Source organism: Mobula birostris, chromosome 17 (genome assembly GCF_030028105.1).
Source record: "Mobula birostris isolate sMobBir1 chromosome 17, sMobBir1.hap1, whole genome shotgun sequence".
Taxonomy (NCBI): Eukaryota; Metazoa; Chordata; class Chondrichthyes; order Myliobatiformes; family Myliobatidae; genus Mobula; species Mobula birostris.
Window position 1 is genome coordinate 54,343,582 of NC_092386.1, and position 19,543 is coordinate 54,363,124.

The following is a 19,543-nucleotide window of genomic DNA, read 5'->3' on the forward strand; positions in this document are numbered from 1 at the left end:
TTAAACTGAGGCTCCTAATGTTCTCTCAAGTTAATGTAGAAGATCCTACAGTATTATTTTGAAGCTGACTAGGAAATTTCCCTCTTGTCCTGAACTCTGGGTGTTCAGGAGAGCTAGTTTTGTGCAAATGGACTCATAGAGCCAGAGAAACAAAGAACCAAGAAGCACAGAAATAAGAACTTTGGTCCAAGATTACTTAACTGAATTGGTTCCCAACTGCCTGCCTTTGTCCCAAATCTCTCTAAACACTTTTCTTATCCATGTACCCATCCAAATATCTTTAAAATGTCGTTAATGTATTTGCCTCTACTACTTCCTCTAGCAGCTTGTCTTGTCCGGTTCTCCTCTCTATGTGTAAACATTGCCCCTCAGATTCCTTTTACAGAATTTCCCTCTCACTCTAAGCCAGGGATTCCCAACCTTTTAATGCCATGTACCAATACCATTAATACCATGGACGCCTGACAACCTACACCTTCTTCTTTTGGGCTTCCACAGCTATTTACCTCTCTATGCCCCCCATGTTTTTAAAACCTCTAAAAGATCACTGCTCAGCCTTGCATGCTCCAGAGGAAAATAATCCCAGTTTATCCAGCCTCTCCTATCGTCAAACCCATGAGTATTGTAATATCTTCATAACTTTTTGCATCTTTTTTTTATTTTGCTGCGTTTCTGACATTACAACAGTGACTAAGCTTCCAATTCACCGCATCGGCTGTGAAATATCTTTGACAGGTGAAATCCTCTAAATAAAAGTGCAAGTCATTCTTTTATCTCATCCTGTAATTTTGTTCCTTTACTCCTTTCGCACTGTTAAAAATCTACTGTGGTCAAGCTGTCTATAATGCCTTTAATCTTTGTAATTTAATTCCTTTGGGAAACTCAGTGCATTGACACTACAACTCCCATAGTTCCCATACGTACTTAAGTGTTCATGCGCGGTGCGGTACTGCGACCTATGTGCACAAAGCGGCGAGACTGCAGTTTGTTCTGTGAGGTCGGTTACGAAAGGAGGCGGGTGGAAGAAAGTTAAAGTTACCGGTCTTTTGGACAGAACCAGCTTCCATCTGTTTTGTGCAGTGAACAAGGTCAGTCAGCTGCGAAGAGTTTTTAGAGAAGATTGCAGTTCGGTAAAAGTTGTAGGTCTTTGCTTTTTTCTCGGTGGCTTACATTGGAGAGCAGGGAGTCTTGTTTGTAGAATGAGAGTGAAGGAGCTTTTCGCTATATCTTCTCAACAGGATAAATATCCTTTAAAAATAACTTGCACTTTTTTATGGGATTGTACACATTTGTATTACCTGCTAATTTGCATTACCGGCGAATTACTGTACTTGTTCCTAATTAACGTAAAAGTTTGAGTCAAAATGTAATCCATAATCTAAAAGTTTGTAAATGTAAGCAGTGATTATTGAGTTTCCAAGTGTCTTTAGCTTTTTTTTTGCTCTGTTAGAAAAATTTAAGAGCTTTTTTTTTGAATGGAAGGTGGTTGAAGAGAGTACGCTGTCCACAGCGATTTAATAAATATTCATGACCCGGGACAAGTGTTTGATCCGAGTGAGAGAGGCCAGTTGATGTGGATAGTAACACGTCCAACTCACAAAGCCGGAGCGGTGACCCCGAGTGGAGAGTTTTCTTCTCGCGTGCTGAGAGAGCCCTGTTGCAGGCAACAGAGTTTACCTTGGCCAGAATCGTGGACGCTACTGTTTTCTTTGTTAATTCCCCAAGGTTAGGTCTTATTTTCCAAGTGTCCCCGTTTCCTATCATAGTGCATATTCGTAATGTACTTGTGTAGAAGGAAAGTGTAACATTCAACCAAAAAAACTGCAACAAAGCCTTTGAAAAGACATATATATCCAAGCAACTTTTTAATTTTTAGAACAAATTATTTCTAATACTTTTTGTTTAAAGATCTACGGAGGTGTTCACGGAAACCAGTGTCTTTTTTGGGTCTTCGATTTGAGTTCCTTTTCACTATCTAAAACTTCAGTGCATACTCATAACTTTTAACAACCTGATGCAATATTTATTCTGAGAATTGATTGACGATGTCAATTCTAATACAAATGGTTTCGGTGTGCATTCTAGCTGTTTCTTGTTAATGAGAGCTTTACCATTGAATGGTACTGTTAAAATTTATTTGCTCTTTGAATATTAATTATTTTGTTGGCGAGGTGGTGCCTGCCCCTTCATTTTAACTAAATTATGGTGTTGACTTGCAGGTTTAGCAGCTGTGCTTTTTGTTACAGTGCTCCCTGCAGGTGCTCGGTATAGACGTTCCAGGCATCTACCACCCAGTGAAAGAGAAAGGTCTGGTATTATAGAGGTCAGCCTCTTGGGCGGCGGATTAGATACAAGTTAAGGAGCAGTAGTTTGGCCAAGGATAAATGAGTATCAACTCTGTAACTTGCGAAATGCAAACTACAATAATCCCCTCACTCTGTGTGTGTTTGAGTCCTTCAACTGTCTAATATGATTTGGTGAGCTGAAAAAGATTATTACAGGAAAGATTCGAGCACGGATAAAGCAGTGGCTGATTGGCAGCGAGCAAAGAGTAGGAAATAAAGGGAACCTTTTCTGGCTCGCTGCCGGTGTCTAGTTGTGTTCCGCAGGGGTCTGTGTTGGGTCCGATTCTTTTTATGTTACATGTCAATGATTTGGATGATGGAATTGATGTTGTTGCAAAGTTTGCAGACGATATCACGATAGGTGGAGGGGCAGGTAGTTTTGTGGAAGTAGAGCGGTTGCATGAGGATTTAGACGGATTAGTGGAACGGGCTGAAATGGCACATGGAGTTGTGTCGGGGAAGTGTATGGTCTTACACTTTGGTAGGAGAAATTAAAGGGTTGTCTACTTTGTAATTGGAGAGAAAATTCAAAAATCTGAGGTGCCAAGGGGCTTGAGAGTTTTGCACAGGATTCCCTAAAGGTTAATTTGCATCTTGAGTGTGTGGTGAGGAAGGCAAATGCAAAGTTAGCATTCATTTCAAGACGACTAGAATATAAAAAGCAAGGATGGAATGATGAGACTTGATAAAACATTGCTGAGGCCTCACTTGAGCAGTATTGGCCTCCTGAGAAGGGATGTGCTGAAACTGCAGGGGGTTCAAAGGTGCATGAAAATGATTCCAGGATTGATTGGCTTGTCATATGAAGAGCATCTGATGGCTCTGGGTCTTTAATCACTAGAATACCGAAGAATGAGGGGTGACCTCATTGAAAATCATGGAATGGTGAAAGAGTGGGTGTGAAGAGGATATTTCCTGTGGTGGGAGATGCAGAGGAATTTCTTTAGCCAGAGAGTGGTGAATCTGTAGAATTCTTTGCCAGAGGCACCTGTGGAAGCCAAATCTTTATGTATATTTAAGGCAGAGTTTGATAGATTCTTGATTGGTCAGGGTATGAAAGGATATGGGGAGAAGGCAGGAGATTGGGGCTGAGAGGAAAATTGGATCAGCCAGGCACAACAGACTCAATGGGCCAAATGGCCTAATTCGGTTCCTATATCTTATGGTCTTATGAGCTGAGTTTTATTTTGTAGGGAAAGAAAACATAATTGAATGGCAGAGAATTGGCTGATACTGTCTGTATCACTTGGGGCAAAAACAGCATCGTAACTTTTATTGCTTCGAAACTTAACTGTTCGTTTAATAGACAGTGTTTCCAAATTTTGTTAAAGCAAAATAGTTATAAGATGGTATGAGCCTTGCTGTGAAAGGCTTTTTGAATCTTAAGTGGCTATGATGGATTCCATTTTGTGGAGAATAGAGTAAAACCATCTTTTTATATGAGTTTATCTTCATCTAAGACTAATTTTACCTGGGTGATATTGAGTACAGGTAATTGAACTCTTCCATAACAGAATTAGATCTAATGTCAACAGGATTTCTCTGGACATTAGCTTTAATCTACACCTTCTGGTTCAGATTTGCAAGGGTTTAGGGGCATAATTGGAATTATCGTGCATAGTTTCAACCACATCCACAGCATGATTTTAAAATGCTCATGTTCTACCTACTGGGCAATGGCAATTTGCATTGCAGTTTTGTCACAGTGAAATATACAACAGAAAGACATTTAGATACAGGGAAATAGTTGGGCAGATTTGTTCAAAGGAGTGGAATTTACAAACCATTTATCATGTTTATTTGTTAGCTCATTTCCAGTTTGTGGAAAGATACTTTATTTTTTCTCTCATTCTACTTTGAGGAATTTTCTTCCTTGAAGCACAGTGTATTTATTTAAAAAAAACAGATGAATGGATTTATGGAACTTAAGAAAATTGAGGGATGTGGAGTTAGTGTTTCAATATACATCAGCTGTAGTCCTGAGGAGTAATGAAGCCAGTTCAAAGGGCCCAATGACCTACACTCCTGTTCCCATGTTCTTAGTTTTAAAAACCGATCTCCTAAACATCAATGTGACTGTGAATGAAGTCACTGGAGAGACACTAAAGCTGGTGATATAGAAGTCTTTATTCATCACAACAAGTAGGCAGCATTCTGGAAACACTCTCTTCAGAGGATCACAAACCTGAAAGTACATCACATTTTTATAGCCTTAAGATCAAAGGTAACAGGAGCTGGTACAGTTTCAATAGTTACAATGGCATGTTTCCTTCAATGCTTCCTTTGAATTGCATATCTACAGTGACAGACACCGCTGAATGGTCAAACATCTTTGTTACAAAGTAATTCACACAATATAGTCTAATAGTGTCTCGTGGCAGAAATCAGAATCAGGTTTATTATCACAGGCATGTGATGTGAAATTTGTTAACTTAGCAGCAGCAGTTCAATGCAATACATAATCTAGCAGAGAAAATGTAATAAACAAGTAAATCAATTATGTATTTTTTTAAAGATGTGTAAAAACAGAAATACTGTATTTTTTTTAAAAAGTGAGATAGTGTCCAAGGGTTCAATACCCATTCAGGAATCGGATGGCAGAGGGGAAGAAGCTGTTCCTGAATCGCTGAGTGTGTGCCTTCAGGCTTCTGTACCTCCTACCTGATGGCCCTGGGTGCTGGAGGTCCTCCATAATGGATGCTGCCTTTCTGAGACACCACTCCCTGAAGATGTCCTGGGTACTTTGTAGGCTATTACCCAAGATGGAGCTGACTAGATTTACAAGCTTCTGCAGCTTCTTTTGGTTCTGTGCAGTAGCCCCCCCATACCAGACAGTGATGCAGCCTGTCAGAATGCTCTCTATGATACAACTATAGAAGTTTTTGAGTATTTGCTGACATGCCAAATCTCTTCAAACCCCTAATAAATTATAGCTGCTGTCTTGCCTTCTTTATAACTGCATCGATATGTTGGGACCAGGTTGGATCCTCAGATCTTAACACCCAGGAACTTGAAACTGCTCACTCTCTCCACTTCGGATCCCTCTATGAGGATTGGTATGTGTTCCTTAGTCTTGTCCTTTCTGAAGTCCACAGTCAGTTCGTTTGTCTTACTGATGTTGAGTGCCATGTTGTTACTGCGGCACCATTCCACTAGTTGGCATATCTCACTCCTGTTCACCCTCTTGTCATCACCTGAGATTTTACCAACAATGGTTGTATCATCAGCAAATCTATAGATGGTATTTGAGCTATGCCTAGCCACACAGTCATGTGTACATAGAGAGTAGAGCATTGGGCTAAGCACACACCCCTGAGGTGCGGCAGTGTTGATCATCAGCTGAGGAGGAGATGTTATCACCAATCTGCACAAATTGTGGTCTTCCGGTTAGGAAGTGGAGGATCCAATTACAGAGGGAGGTACAGAGGCCCAGGTTCTGCAACTTCTCAATCAGGATTGTGGGAATGATGGGATCCCAGACATCCAAAGTTAATGTTGTCAGGGCTGTCTCTGAGTACACAAATATCATAAGTACTCAGAAACTATTGATTGTCTATACCTATAGCCATGTTTGATATGCTAAGTTACAACATCCTTCTGGGTCTGCTGCTTTATCTCAGTCACAATGGTGCAAATAATTCAGCCATGTTGCCTTGTTTGATGCAAGCCACTTAACACAACCCCATTGTCTTAATGTTTGGCTATTGCATATGCAATCTCTTTGTGGAGCAGCCTGTGCTTTTAACTTCAATTTACTGCTTGCAATTTACAAAACAAACTGAAGGCTAATTTCAAGCTTCCTGAATATATTTACATTTATAATCAGAAGCCTGGTTCTTGTTTGAATTAATCTACTATATTTACATATTGCAGAATATTCTATAAAAATCTTCATTCTGCAATTATAAACAGTGGAGTAAAGATCTGGTATCTGAGATTTCCCTCTGCCACTCAGAAGCAACACAATAAAATGCTGAGGAATGCAGGTTAGGCAGTATCTATGGAAGTGAATAAAACAGTTGAATTTTGCCTCATTCTTGACTTTGAAAAACCTCAGATCAAAAACGTCAGTTTCCAATGATGGATAGATATGCAGAATATACAGGATGTTTTAATGATATCTCCAGTGTAACAGATGTAAGGAGGTTGGGTCTATTGAGCTAAGAGATCACTCGAAGGTTACTTTTATTCTACCTCTGCTGTTACAAAGCCCTACTTAAATTGTAGTATGAACAAAAAAAGTCTAATTTGCTGACAAAGACAAATTGTGGAAAATTAATTGCTTTTATTGCAGTAACTTGCAGAAGTCATTGGGTTTATTTGCTTCAGGGTGGGGAGGATATTACATTAAGTACACGTAAATCCATGCCTGTGGCGTGTTTTACCATAACCGAATACTTTCCTTAATGCACATAGCTTGGTGCACCACACTTTATTGTTGCAGTCTAGGGAGGTGATTGGCTTGGTTGGTAGAGTTGATTGCCAATGCATAGTAGGGGGACTGACTGCAGGCTCCAGATGTGGCTATCGTAAAGGTCAGAAACAAGAGATTGGGAAAGCTGACAATATTGTTTGTTGTGAGTAGAAAAGAAAAATGGGGGATATTCTCGAGGTGTATTGACCATCGGTGAGCACAAGGACAGGTGTACAGATTTGTCTTTTTTTTAAAGAAAAGATGTTAATGAGTTTAAAACAGATGAGGTAACTTTTTTTTTCTCAGAAGGTTTGAGTCTTTGGAATTCTTCCTGTAAGGGTGGTGGAAGCATTGTTTGCTTCTGTTCAACACTGTGGTAGAGAGATAATTGATAAGCAAGTGTGTGGATTTGCTTTATATGTGATGTGTCTGCGATGCAGCGTGAACCAAATGAATAGTCTCTGATTCTGTAATGTATGTTTTTTGCAGGTAGATGGAGTGGAGGTTATAATGAATTGTTAACTGGTGGAGTAGTACAAAAGGGATGAGTGGCTAAGTCATGATAATGTACCTTTGTGTGTGCATTGAGCAGCTAAATTGGAGGTAAAAGACTCCAGGGGATTGAGACTGGTTTTGACCGTCTGGTCCATTGTATTAAAACAGCAATATTGAGCTATCCGCAGTTTGCATGCTAATGCATTGAAAATGTTTTGTAGAAAGTAACTCATAAAGGTTAAAGGAGGTGTATGTGATAAATGTGTTCAGTTATGCTGATAAGTGCTGGCGGAGACATGATACTCCATATGTCATGAAGCTAAAGAGCAGTTAAGGAACAATTACAATGAATTTGGGTTAGCTCTTAAAGAGCAAAAACTAATCGATAAAATGGCCAGAATTCCCCTTGTTTATTTGGGACACTATGCTGCTTAATTGGGACAGGAAGTTGTTGCTGAACGGTTTATAATTAGCGTCAGTCACGGCCACCCAATTGCACGTTAGACACTACACCTGTGCTTCAAGGGAATGGTTTTCAAATAGCAACAGTTGTGTGTTTGTGTTCAAAAAGCAGTGATTTTTTTTGTTGTGTCACTGACGATTGACCAGAGATGAGCAGTAAGACAATTTGAAACTGTTTTGCTCACTGTGGTTTCAATTATTTAGGCTTGGAGATACTAGAAATGGGTGGGAGTGAAAATGAAACTATTTCGCTAACCTGAGTTAGGAACTATGAAGAATTTGAAGATGTCAACAATCATCTGGAGTTGTACAATGAAAATGAAGAATTGTGGGATGCAGTTGTCAAAAGCATCGTATGAAGGCAGTCCATTACCTGCACTAGGTGTGTGTACTGATTTTGTTCATTTGCAGAATAACTGAGGAATGATACTCAGCTTTATCAAGTTCAGCTGTATTGTCTGTCAGCCATGCTCATGTATACTGCCTAACGAGACAATGTTCCTCCAGGCCAGGGTGCACAATAGAGTACTTGTAACTCTCACACACGACACATAGTAGCATTACCACAAATGAGTTAACCGATAATAAGGTGGATATGTGACACATGTTTAAAAAGTAAACAGTATAACGCTACTGGCACTTCATAGTGATGAGACCTAGGTGGTGGCAGGGAGTTCTGTAGTCTTGCTGCTTGGCGGAAGAAGCTGTTTCCAACAATCTCTTTGATCCTCTACAATCAGGCAAGAGGTAGCTTAGCATTAGGACAAGCATTGTTAACGGTTCTTGTCCTAATGCTATGCTACCTCTTGTCTGATGGCAGAGGGTCAAAGAGATCATTGGATGCATGGGAGGCATCACCAACAAAAGGCATACACAGTGCTCCTGATAAATATCTCTGAGTGGAAGAGAGACCCTGATGATCCCCTCGGCAGTCCTCACATTCCTTTGTAGGGACTTATGGTCAATGCTATGTAATTCCCATACCAGACAGTGATGCAGCTGGTCAGGACACACTTGGTGATTCTCCTGTTTTTTTTTTTAGAAAAAAAATTAAGGTGCAGAGGGGTGGGGGAGAGATGAGCCTCACTTGCTTCGATCTCCTCAGGAAATGCTGTACTTTTTTTGACAGAGTTGGTGCTGAGGGACTAGGTGTGATTGTTCCTTATGTGCACTTCTAGAAAATTGGTGCTCTTGACTCTCTCTATGGAGAAGCCATGTACGTGCAGTGAGGAGTGATCATCCTGCATGTTCTTAAAGTCTGCAATGACCTCTTTGGTCTTATCCATGTAGTGACTTAAGTTGTTGTGCTCGCACCATTTTACCAGCCTCTCCATGCCATCTTGTTATTGTTGTTGATGAGGCCAGTCACTGATGTGTCAATGTACTTGAGGGTTAGGTTTGAACTACATCGAGCAATGCAGTCACACACCAGCAGCAGATTGAGCACACAGGCCTGAAGATAGCTGGTGCTCAGCGTGATGGAGCTAATACCATATTACTATGAGATGTTTCTACCAACACAGACTGACTGTCCACGATCTGGTTACAGAAAGGTGTTGAGACCCAGCTGGGTTTATTGGTATTGTTATAATTTGATCTGTATTTCATTTAAATACATAATTTGTTACACAGTTGATCAGTAGTTCACATTTTTATACCTTTTTAACTATTTCCATGAAACTCAGGCTAATTGGAGCAGATGCTTAATTAAGCCAATATGTCCTGATCTGCTCAATTAACCAGAATCTACTGTATTACAATCTATACTAACTTGAATTTGAAGGATTGTTATGCTGTAAATACCATTGATTCATGGGTTGCAGTCCTTCCCATAAACTTGAAAGTTTTTCTCCAGATTTTGAATAGGACCCATGCCATAATCAAGTTGCAGTGACCAGAATCAATTGTTCAAACTTTAAGACTGTGGTACCACTGTAGATGAGACTGGATCAAATAACTTTATTTGGATGATGTTCATAATTGCGTTTGGGAACTAATTAGTCTAGAATTTGTAACACATTCAAATTTGAACCTGTTGAGGTTATTGGAAAGCAAACAATTTTTGTTCACAAACAAACCGCCAATTTTACCTTTTTGTTCTTGTAAATCCACCAGACATTCAAATTCACAGTTTAAATCTTTTAATGGCCATATGCGAGTTTAATGAAATGAAAATGAAAGGGGTTAATTTTTCTGCAGTGTGTGTGTTTATGCAAGATATATACATGTAGATCTTTCATTTCACCCACAAAACTTTCCTTCTTTAGTATTTCAATTGAATGGAATATAGTTGGCCTCCTGCATGCACTTGAAAGGGAAGAATATGGTTCGTACTGATTGAAAATGTATTGTGCAATACTAACTGAATACATAATACATCATACAAATTAGTTTACTTGGTAAATGACAGTATTGACGTGTTGCATGTTCATTGTTTAAACTCTGAAACATATCTATAAGAATAATTTAAAACAGACATGCTAGCTTTTGCATTTTACAGAACGATGATCTCAGATTGTCAAAAACATGCAATGTTTTTTAAAGAATCAACTGGTTGGTAATAACTAACTTGGGGAAAATTATTTTGGGGTTATTTGCTCACTTCCATTGTCTTTAAAAGAGAATTTGATCGATTAATATTTGAGATGATGTTGCACACATTTTCCAGCTTCTGGATGAAGGAATCAATTTTGAACCCTTGATTTCAAATCCATGATCCAGTCTGGGGGGAAAAGAATGTGTACAGCATCTTTACCTTGCTTTGCCTTTTATTTTGCTTAAATTGCATGTATTCCTAGATGTAGGAGCATCCCATTTATGAAGTTTTACTGTAACACATTACCCAAGGAACCAATCGTGTTCTATTTACTAGTCCAGTTTTTAATATGCACCCCTTTCCTCTCATAAGGATACATTGCACCAAAATGCTCTTAATGCCCAGCCTTTTGAATTTACAAACATTGCCAACATTTTTATGTAAATAACATACATTATTTGCAAGGTAGTGAATGTCAAATGGCTTCTATCCATTGCACACATTCCAATCCTGTTTGGAAAGGTCCTGTAGCAAGTAGCAGCCTCATCAATATTCTACCTACGGCATTTGTCAGGCTGTCTTGCAAATGGACAAATAATACACCTGCGTTAAGTAGGCAGGCGGGTTCTGTTTCAAAACAGCTGCAGACTCGGGCCAAAAGTTTAAGTGCTGGGCAATTTTCTTAGTGAAGGAAGCAACTGACAACAAGCAGATTGGTGCCCACTAGAGAAACCACAACCAGACATGAAGGCTTGGGCTTTAAGCTGCCAAAAATAGTGTGGACATACTTTGAGCAACTAAAAGACCATTTCTGAAATGTGGATAGCTGAATGTAGGGGACAGAGATAGAGGTGTGTAAGATAATGAGGGGGTTTAGAAAGGGTGAAAGCATATAGTCTTTATCTGAGGAAGGGGATGCTAAAAGCGAGAGGCCATAGATGGAAAAATCAGAGGTGAGGGATTTAAGAGGGATATCAGACAAATTTGGAATGGGCGATCAGAAATGGTGGTTGTGGTGGGCACATCTGGATAGGAGAGATTGAGGATACTAGACCAAATGAGACGGCTGTTAAAGAGCAAAACCCACTTCTTGGAAAGCCACCTCACACTGCTTTGTCCATTAATTTCTTCCTGCTCTGTAGTAATGAGTTCGAGGGATGGAGCACAGAAGTCAGGTTTAGCAGTGGTATGACCATAATAAATTATGCTTGGTTTAAAGAATTCACGTTTGTCGTGTTGTGATCTGAGCCCACAATCTTCCCATAATAAATTTATAATTTAACCTCTTGTGTTACACAATTTCTATGTGCTGAAAGGAAGGGAAGAGCTTCTCCTTTTCTCAGCTGCATGCAGTTTGTCACAGGATGTTTTCAGTGCTCCAGTTCTTTCATTTTGATCATCATGATGTGAATTCTGCGGCCACCTGTATTTTGTGAGATGGAATCTAACACTTAGTGAATCTTTGGGACGAATTCAGTGATGCAGTGTGGTGTAGACCCTTTGAACCATGCTGTCCCGGCAACGTCGCAACCCCGATTTATTTTTATTTGCCCTAATCCAATCACAGGGCAATTTACAAAGACCAGTTAACCTTCCTGGTGCATCTTGGGAATATGGAAGGAAACTGGAGCACCTGTGGAAAACCAGCACCAGAATTGAACTCCAAACTCCAGAAAGCCCCAGACGGTAATAGTGACGTGCTAACCACTATGCTCCTGTGGTGCCCAATAGGTCCTTCTTCAATAGGAGCAATCTTTATTTTGCCTCCACTGTATGATGTGATGTGGCCACATGACCGATGGGAACAGAATGGTTTAACTTGAGTTGTAGCCTTCTGACATTGCACGGTGGGAGCTCAAAGATCCTGGTGTTCAGAATTGGAGTTCCTTTAGTCATAGAAAAGTAAAGCCTATCTAGTCCGTGCTGAACCATATAAACTGCCTACTTCCATCGCCATGCACGGGGATCATAGCTCTCCATACCCCTACCACCTGTGTACCTATCCAAACTTCTAAAGATTGAAATCGAGTTTGCATGCACCACTTGTGCTCTCAGTTCATTCCACACATTCTCAGGACCCTCTGAGTAAGGAAGTTTCCATTCGTGTTCCCCTTAAACTTTTCACCTTTCACCACTAACCCATGACCTCTAGTCCTGCCCAACCTCAGTGGAAGAAGTCTGCTTGCACTTACCCTACCTATACTCCTTATAATTTTGTATACTTCCATCAAATCTCCTCTCCATCTTCTACATTTCAAGGAATAAAGTCATGAACTATTTAATCTTTCCATGTAACTCAGGTCCGCCAGACTCAGAAACACCCTTATAAATTTTCTTTGTACTCTGTCAACCTTGTTTACATCTTTCCTTTAGGTAGGTGACCAGAACTTCACACAACTCCAAATTAGTCTTCACCAATGTCTTACATAATTTCAATATAACATCGCAATTCCTGTACTTGGTACAGTACTTCGATTTATGAAGGACATTGTTCCAAAAGCTTTCTTTATGACACTCTCTACCTGATATGCCACTTTCAATTAATTATGGGCTTGTATTCATGGGCTTATATTCTATGATCCCTTTGTTCTACCACACTCCTCAGTGCCCTGCCGTTTACTGTGCAAGACCTACCCTGGTTGGTCCTACCGAACTGCAACATCTCACACTTCTCTGCATTATCTTTCATCTGCCATTTCTTTCAGCCCATTTTTCCGGCTGGCCCAGATTCGACTTCAAGCCATAAGAGCCATCCTTGCCGTCTACTACACCCCCCAATCTTGGTGTCATCGGTAAACTTGCTGATCCAGTTAACCACATAATGCAGAAGAAAAACTAACTTCATGACACAAGTCCTGTTGCAATATGGCTAGTTCCTGAAGCTTTACAGATGGTGTTAAGTAGGCATTATGGTTTTCCATTGGCTTCATTATTGTTTGCAACGTTCATTTACTCTACATCTATTGACTACTGTAGTTATTCTTAATTTCAAGATATTTCTCAACCGTTCTATGGGCAATTAAGTGACCAAAGTGTAATGATATGATCATAGATCAGATACAAGGCTATTTTAATTACTATGTTTTGACCATTCCCCATCTGTCTGGTGTATTTAAAGGAAACACAGATGCCTGGACATATAGAAGAGGCACTTGGAAAAGCATCCTAATTGGGTATTGATTAGCAAATGGTCAAGAGGGCAATTATTTTTTTGAATACCACTTACTTAAACTGGCTGCTGACTGGAATGCAGTATATATGCATGTGTAATTTCCCATTTGTATTTTAAGTTGATAGAAATTTGTGATGCATTATGACTCAACAGCCATGTTATGTCCATGAAAGTCAAAATTGCAGATTTAAGAAATTCAATTACTTATCAAAGAATATTTTGTAGAACAGTACTAAATTTGTATGGAGGTATACATTTTTTCACTTACAGACTTCATTAAAGTTTCAGGAGTGGCTCTAGTGGTTATCTCCATCAGCAAAGGCAGAAAGTACAAGTAATTCTATTCAGGGGCCTTGAACAAAGCAACTGCAGAGTCAGAAGAATAAAAACACTTGTTTTCTTTTGCAGCCTTCAAAGTACTTCCCAATTAAGGTCTCTTCACTTGTAGGTAATGGGGACGATTTGCTGACAGCAATCTTGTGCAAACAGCTAAGTGAAATTGCAAAATCCTTTGTGTCTACCACAGAAGGTGAATTTCACAATTTGTATCTTTGAAAGAACTGTCCAATTTAACCCTCCCAAGGATATTTTGATGTATTTTGAAAATAATTATCGAATCTGCTTTGTTATTTCTGGAAGCATTTTCCAGATTGTTGTAAGTGGACTGCAATAAAAACACAAAATACTTATTGCCCATTTCCTTCCTCTGCAATTCCCATAAATCGTACATTTGCTGGTTACAGCTTTTGTCATATAAAACTATTCATTGTTTCCAAATCAGAATTTTGATCACCTCTATCACGTTTCCTCTTCCTTTCTGCTACATAGTTACTAGCCTCAAGCTAACCCTCTGCCTAACCTTTAATTACTATAATCTGGTATGTTTCTTCAGTCCTTTACCCTTGGTGTCATGCTTCTTAAAAATAAGGCTTGACCAGCATTTTGTACAGGTTTCAAGTTTTTGTTCCTTTGTACAACCTCCGGTATTTAAAATCATGAATGTTTTTAATGGCCTGAAACAGACTTGGCTTTTTCCAATCATCCTGTAGAGAACCACCAGCAAGCTGCTAGTCCACCTCTCTCCTCTCACATTGCAGTGTGGGAGTGGTGAACCTGCTGATGTAGTTGGTGGGTGAGTGGATGCTCATTCCAGTTTGATTAATTTATATTAGTAGTTAATTTAAACATGAAACCAAGGTTGCAAGTATTTATTAATCATGTAATTATTTACATTTCACACTTTTTAAGATATCTGACTGAATGCTATGAAGTCCTTTGAAAGCAGCCACCTGTCAAAAAATAACACCCTTTATTATAGGTGGGGACTGGCTTGGAGTCTGTCACCTCATCATTGCTTATGAGTTATTTTGCTGGGCTATATGACTACAAACACAAAGAGTCGAACTTTGCTGGATACACACAACCAGAAAGTGAGATTTATTCATTGGGAATACTGCAGTCAAAAAGCATGAGGAATGGCCCAGGTCGAGTATTATCCAGCCTGATGACCTTTTCAATTTTTCTATAAGATGATACCAAGCAACAGTTTGTATTGACCTGAGGGAACAGACAAGATTCTCTTTTTTTTAAATCAGCTCTTCATCTCAGTTGTAGATGAAAGGAAACCTTTTGCTTCAGTTAGATTGTTTATACCAATGTAATGCAGGTTTAGATTTGTCATTGACACATTCCCAATCTTTGAGAATGGGAGTAAAGATCTTATTTCCCAAATTAATGGTGTGTTTTTCTTCTAATATAGGTATGAACAATGAAAGGGAATGATTTTTGTAATCTCGTTAATCTGTGGGGACTTGCCCTTTGTTTCTCTCTTTCCTCCAATATGGAAAATTTAAGGATTCAGCATATTTGCTTCAAGCTTGCTGGCACAGTTCCACTTAAAATTATCTGAGGAAAGTTGTGGAACACTGTGTGGGTGGTAAAAATATTACCAGAGGGCAAACTGCTGTGTTCCCAACACATTCCTACTTTACTGTTTCACTGAATGAATGGTGTGAAGTTGCAGGGCTTGGAAATGCATGATACCAGGAAGTTTTTGGGAGCTCACTAGTTAGCTGGAGGAGGGAGAAAGCAAAAGATTCTAGTCACGTGTCTAAGACTTTTTTTTAAACAAAAGGGCATAGTGAAGATCAGAGTAGTTTCCAGTTTTACCTCTGAGTCACAAGTGCCTTATTGCTGGTGCTTCTTCCTGAAGCATTCACTCTTGACTTGGATGTTATATTCCTGAGACTTCCCATCAGCACAAATTCCAGGCCCATGTTCTAATGCAGTGTTGTCACAGCAGTTTATCAGAAAACTTTGAACAATCCGTACAACAAAGTTTTGCTAGCTCTGAGCTGCGGCAACCAATTTGTTCCAAACTTGACTGTCAGTAATTTTGATTTTATTTTATCCTGAATTGTAAATCTAAATGCAAGTTTTAAACATATAAGCTTGGAATACATTATGTAAGCTTGAAATGCCACAATAACTTTCCTAGTGCCTTTTATTTATTTCTAGTAGTGTGTTCCAAAGTGCTGCATACGACTAAGATGGCAAAAGTTGACAGTTAAAATTAGAGCCATTATTTTGAGTGACAAAAAAAACTTTACAGAAAAGGGTTTTAAAGAGATGGAGGAAGATCAAGAACGATTAAATAAAGAAATTTGTGACCTGTTACACTGCAGACTTGCGCATCTAATCCATTTCTGTGCAGTTCTTTAAGATTTGATATAGGCCGTTTTTTTCAAGTGGTTAATGTAAGACTGGCCTGTGTGCTCAGATACAAGATGTCCTGAAGCATTATTAAGAGAACTCAGTTGTTCTGGTTTCATACCAAACATTCCTCCCTGAGTGAACATTAGCAAAGCAGATTAGTTATGTATTCATTGGCTTTTTGAGAGCTTGCATTGTGCAGATTGACCATTGAATTTTTATTTGCGTTTTCCACACATTTTCATAGGACGCTGTCAGAATTGCTGTTGATGCATATTGTGTGGCATTAGTAAAAGGTTATATTAAAAATGAGTACTGTCAAATGATTATTCCACTTTATTACAGTGTGAGGATTGATAACTGAACTGAAAACAGTGCAGGAAAATACAGATCACCTTTTGGACTTGCAGGCTATATCTACAGTACAACTGCAGGCATTGCTGCTTGCCTGTTGCTTCAGATTTCTGGCATCTGCAGTCTGTGTCATATGGATCGGTACTGTTTTAGTCTGAGTTGGACAAGGGGGCTAATATATAATGTATATCAAATTTATTTTACAGTTTACCAAAAGCTAAAGCTTTCATGGGCTGTCCCAGGCCCGGCTGCAAAAGGACGAGGGTTGGGCATGGGGCGAGCAACCCCATCCCATTAAAAACCCAGAGCTACAGGAACACCAACAGAAGCTGTTTAGGGCTCAACCCTGGGAGAGAGAGGACCTTCACCTGTAGGATGGATGAAGTTGCGTGATGAAAGGGAAGCCAAAGGACTGCTCAACCTTCAGCCCAGGACTGAAGTCTGGCGAGCTGTTGTTAATGGTCAGTGTCCCGGTAGGGGTGATGGGCTTAAGAAGACCAAACCCAAACTAGCAACTAGATTGAAGAGGGCAGAGAGATTGTCTCAACATTTGGACAAGTTTTTTTTAAGTGCATTTGAAAGTGGCAGATGGAGCGTGCGTGTGTGTGTGTGGAAATGCATAATTTAAGCACAGATAAAAAGGTAAATACTGGGGGGGAGGGTGTTGCTGGTAAAATGTGGGATTTGGAAGGAGCTGGTGGTGTTTGCACACCACAACCATAACTTGAATTGGGGAAAGCAGCTGCTGATCTTTTTTATTACAAAGTAAGTGGACTGCAAGTGTTTACACGACCTGCTGCAGGTCAGTTTGGAATTGTGGGCTGAGATGCTACCAATTACTACAGATTAGTCTAAATAACATTGCAGATGCAAAAAATGTGTTGGGAGTTAATTTTTTGGTATTATTTCTGCTATTTAGTATTTGGTATATTTTACTATTTAGATAAGCTTGACTGCATTCTTGTATCTTGCCAATGAAACATCGATAAGAAGAACAATTTTCTTACTCTGCTTGTATGACAGTCCCTTCAATGTACTGTTTCCATCACCATCACGATGAAAGAGACCTTAAAAAAAAATCGCATGTTTTTCCATAATCATAACCATAATTAAAATTATGATTTTTGAAACACTTTGGACAGGTTGGGGTGTACATGTTAGAAATTTTCAAAACAATAAGAACTAGCCAATTTGGATCAATGATCCAATATTTCTTAAATCATCATTTCTGATAACATGTTGAATTTGTCATGAGCTTTCTCAGAAAGTGCAAGCTAAGATACTGAACCACCAGTGGAAATGGTGGAGCAGATGACCCATAGCTTGGACAAAGCTAGACTTTGAGTGTTAAGGAGATGAATACATCTTTAAAAAAGGAATTGCAGAATATGTGGTCTTACTGATTCAATGGATAGCTCTTGGTGAAGTAAGTTAATTTGGTAGTGCATTGGTGCACAGATCTCAAAGATCCTCAGCCTGGAGGTGACTGGGTTAAGACCCTAAGATTTTAAAGCAAGAATGCCATAATCAGGACCTTCTGTAGGCCAGTGAGTCCAAGGCAATTGGTGAATGGGTTTTGGTATATGTTAGGGTATGGGCAGTAGTAATCTCTAGATGAATTCAAATTTATTTTGTAGATCAAGTCTGGAAGTATCAGTAGCCCTGCATTGGGGCATGGAGGCAAAAAAAAGCACTTTTTGGTGATGGTATTCTGAAATCTGCCTCTGCAACTGGATCCTACACTTCCTCATCGGGAGATCAGTCAGTGTGGATTAGGAATAACAGCCTCCTTGTTGAAAATTGATACTGGTGTGCATCAAGGATGCATGCTCAGCCCACTCCCATGACTATGTAGCTAGACACAGCTCAAATCATCTGTTAATTTGCTGACGGCACAACTATTGTTGGCAGAATTTCAGGTGGTGATGAGGTGGTGTACAGGAGTGAGATTGGTTGTTTGAATGGGATTGCAACAATGACCTTGCACTCAATGTCAGTAAGACCGAGGAATTGATTGTGGACTTCAGGAAGGTGACAGAGGGATCAACATTTGAAAGGGCACGAGGTTTCAAGTTTCTGAGTGTCAACATCTCTGGACACTCACAAATTTCTACAGATATACTGTGGAGAGTATTCTAACTGTTTGCGTCACAGTCTGGTATGGAGCAGCTACTGCAAAGGATTGGGAAAAAGCTGCAAAAAGTTGTAAACTCAGCCAGCTCCATCAAGGGCACTAGTCCCCTGGCATCAAGAACGCTTTCAAAGTGTGATGGCTTAAAAAGGCAGCATCCATCATTAAGGACCCCCATCATCCAGGACATGCCCTCTTCTCATTGCTACCACCAGGGAGGAGCCTGAAGACACACACTCAATTTTCAGGGACAGCTTCTTCGCCTCCACCATCGAATTTCTGAGTGGGCGATGAACCCATGTACACTGCCTCACTTTTTTTCTTTTGCTCTTTTTGTACTAATTAATTAAATATTTTTATTGTAATTTGTAGTTTTATTATTCTGTTTTGCAATACACTGCTGCTGCAAAGTACAAATTTCATGATGTATACCAGAGATTCTGAGAGTCTATTCCAGCTTCTGCATCCCAGAAGAAGAATGGAATTGATGATAGGGAAATTGAGTTTGTAGCTGCTTGCAAAGACTGCCATCAGGTTTTCTAACATTTGGTGCTTATCTAGCATTTGAAATTGTGATAGTTTACCAACCGGCTTAGTTGATGAAAGGTATTGGTAAAATGGAGCTGGATCATAATGGTAGATGTAGCATCTGACTTGTGGAGACAGTACTCTAATTAGGCAGTAACGGGAATGTATTAATCTTTTCTAAAACTGTAAAATAACATCTTTGTGTAAGGGGAAAACATTTGAGAGCTTTTCCAAGGATTCTGTTCAGGAATAAGTTGGTGAGAGAAGTTTGTAAAGTTGATTGGAAATTGAGTTTTTGATGGATGAGAAATTCGAGAGTCATGCTGCGTGGAGATTTGTTTGTTTTATTTCTTTTAGGAAAGACAAGTTAACATCCTTTTATCAAAAATAAGAG

General features: G+C 39.5%; 1 protein-coding gene across 2 annotated transcripts in view; it reads left to right on the forward strand.

The window, feature by feature from the left end:
• The first annotated feature begins 972 nt into the window (after positions 1-972).
• The window catches only part of kank1a (KN motif and ankyrin repeat domains 1a), a 278,049-nt gene continuing 259,478 nt past the window's right edge, over positions 973-19,543 (forward strand). Inside the window, exons 1-2 of one of the 2 annotated variants that reach the window (XM_072281739.1) lie at positions 973-1,088; positions 16,697-16,951. The gene's annotated coding sequence lies outside the window, so the exon portion shown is untranslated. The remainder of the gene's footprint in view (positions 1,089-16,696; positions 16,952-19,543) is intronic. The other variant, XM_072281738.1, reaches the window with a different exon arrangement.